The sequence below is a fragment of the Belonocnema kinseyi genome, chromosome 3 (assembly GCF_010883055.1).
Source record: "Belonocnema kinseyi isolate 2016_QV_RU_SX_M_011 chromosome 3, B_treatae_v1, whole genome shotgun sequence".
Classification (NCBI taxonomy): domain Eukaryota; kingdom Metazoa; phylum Arthropoda; class Insecta; order Hymenoptera; family Cynipidae; genus Belonocnema; species Belonocnema kinseyi.
The window spans coordinates 156,674,818-156,678,166 of NC_046659.1; positions in this window are offsets into that span (position 1 = coordinate 156,674,818).

Genomic DNA, 3,349 nt, shown 5'->3' on the forward strand with positions numbered 1-3,349 from the left:
TGCATGCTTTTGTTCATGTGCATAACCTTTCTTGTCCCGATATCAAGAGATCTGAGCTCGTTCTTCGTCCATGGAACTACCCCAAATGAATAGAGTAGTACCAGGAGGGCAAGCATATTCGTTCCAGATACTTTGTTCCTCGCCGACAGTTCGGAAGACCAAATCTGTCGGATGAGAAGTTTGTATCTGCTTCGGAGAGTATCCTTTATAGACGTCACATCCTGAATGCGGCTCTGTGGCAAGCCCAGGTATGTATAAATCTCTCCAGCGCAAAGATGTCGTATGGCGCTTCTATCAACGAGCTCAGGATCTTCAGGGATGCCATTAAGTTTTCGTCGCTTTAAATAAACCTTGGCGCATTTGTCTAACCCAAATTCCCTTCCAATTTCCTTAGTATATCGTTCGACAATCCCCAGAGCTAGATGCAGTTGCTCTCTGTTTTTAGCATAGATCTTAAGATCGCCCATGTAAAATACATGAGTAACCTTGTACTTTCGATCTGCAGTTTTGCCGCACAAGTACCTGTCGGAATAGCGCAGTGCTAGAGATAGTGTCTATAATGTAAGGCAAAAGAAGAGTGGGCTCATGGTTTCGCCCTGAAAGACACCTCTCTGAAACGTGACCTTGTTAGTTGTCACACGATTTTTGCCAGATGACATAGTAAATCTGGTTTTCCAAAGCGGCATCAATCTCTCTATGCACCCAACTATTTGAGAATAAACCTTTAAGATTTCCAAAAGACAGATGATAAGTCTATGGGATGTAGAATCGAAAGCTTTCCGATAATCAATCCAGGCCATCGATAGGTCACGCTGGTAGAATGCTGCATCTTTGCAGACACATCTATCGATGAGCAGGTTCTCCCGACATCCAGCTACGCCTTTCTTTGAGTCTCCTTGTTCATACATTTCTTGCCAGACAGGTTCAATTGCCCGAACAATCCTATCATTTAGGATGGCTGTGAATATCTTATAAAGCGTGTTCAGACAAGTTATGGGCCTGTAGTTCTTTGGGTCAGCTAAGTTGCCTATTTTCGGCAGAAGTATTGTGCGCCCTTCCACCAACCACTCTGGAATCGGCTCTTCCGACTTCAAATATGAGGTGAAAGTACGGGCCAAATGCTGATGGGTTGAAGAAAACTTCTTTCACCAGAAGGTTTTGATACAATCTGGTCCCGGTGCGGAATAGTTCTTCATCCCTCTTAATACTTTTTTCACCTCCTCGGTAGTGATGGGTGGGCATTCTTAATCAGGTGTTATGAGGGCAACACGTAACTCCTTGAAGCTATTTATATGTTCTGAGTCTTCGTCCAGTCTATGCTGAACTTCGAAGACTTCTCTCCAAAATAATTCGACCTCCTCTGGTTTGGGTGGGTGTTCGACAGTAACTGGAGGGTCTTGGAAGAGTCGAGATGGGTCAGAGAGAAACTGTTGATTTTCTCAGACCCACCTCTCTCTCCGCTCTAGACTTCTCTTAGCATCAGATAGTATCCGTATTCTCTCAACAATATGCTGCCTGATATATATATATATATATATATATATATATCAGGCTGTTTACAAAAAAACATTTTTTTTAATGGTATGGTATTAAAAAATAACACTAACTAAAAGTTTCAAATGTTTTCCAATAATACTGCAAAAATATCATGCTCTATATTTATATTATTTTTTTGTAAAATTACTTGAATTGAATATGCTTTTGCAGTTTTATTGGCAAATATTTGAAATGTTTGATTAATGCTCTTTTTGATCGCAGATATCTTTGAAACGGTTGATCTGTTGAACTTTGACCTTCAGATGTTTTTTGTAGAGCGTGAAATGTGTTATTTAAATAGAAAAACTACAGATGAATAGAGGAAAACTTTAATATTAATATTAAGGGCTCTAATAGGCGCCAATTTTTTTTTTATATTTACTTTTGACTTTTCAGCGCAATGTTTTTTTAAACACCCTAATATATACAAATAATATAATACAAATATAATTAATTTGAAAAACTTCGTTTAAAAACGCAACTATTCTTTGGGTAGAAAATCCATCTTTTATGGCAGAAGAGTCATCTTACTTGGTAAAAATCAACCCTTTTATGCAAAATTCCACTGTTTAAGTTAAATAGTCAACTGTCTTCCACAAAATTTTTTTCTCCTGGAAAACTCCACTGTTTTTTGTTGAGTTTTTATCATTTTTTTTTAAACTTCGACTATTTGGATGAAGTGCATCTTTTTAAATTTGAAAATTCACCTATTTTCATCTTCAAACTAACATTCAATTCTGAAACTCACTTATTTTTGACCTATCTATTTTTTCAAACTATATATAACATAAATTGAAATTTAAATTATTTAACATAAGATAAAAAGCGTAAAACTTAATGTTGAGATTAGTGGAAGTAAGGTCCTCATTACAAAACGGTTTACCCAGTCTACCTTTTTTTTATTTCATTACAATACATATATGTTTCACACACCAATAGTCCGCTAAATAGTGACATGGTTATAGTATTTACTGTTCAAAATATGCTACCGCCTCCATTTTTAAAAAGATGTAGAAGTTATTTTTCGAAATGATCTTTATTAGCTTTCTGAGGAACCTTGCGAGGAAGTTTTTAGAAGTTAATGAGATGAAATTATTTAATTGAAAGATGATGCCATGAAAAAAATATGACCCTTTAATGTTTCAAAATACAACACCTGGGCAGAGGTGAAGATTGATGAAAAAAAAAACCTCTTTTGCTGAAACTTTTATTTCAAATATGAGCTTCGATTCTTTAAAACACCTGTTCAAATATCTGAGTTACGCTGGTGCTGATTACGCCATTTAATCATACAGAAAACAATTGCATAGAATCCACGTTTTGGAAAATTTGTTTAAAAGCCTTATCTGATATTTGATAAACGTACACAAATAAAGTTTCTTTACTTTATAAGTAAGCCTATCGTCGTCCAAGTTTTTAGAAGTAACGCGAAAATTTTGCAAACTTTATCGGCGAGTTAAGAAAAGGGAGAGGGGTCCCATCGGTACCACGTGGGCTATTTGTACTCATATAAAATTTTTTAAATATGTAGCAATAAAAATACGGTTTACGACGAAGCCAATCAGCGGCCTAATCGTGGACGAGAATTTCGGGAAAGAATGAGATAATGGCCAGTATATATAGACAAGAAAACAATAATTAAGATCCATACAGTTACAGTTTAAGAAGTTTTTCTAAATTCGTTTCTCAGCGTCTGAATAAAAAATGAAGATTTCTGTCTTTACGTTGTTCTTCGTGTTGTTCGTGTTTGTCAACTCTGTTCGTAAGTGGATCATAAGATAATAGTGAATCAATCATTTATTAAAGGATGTTC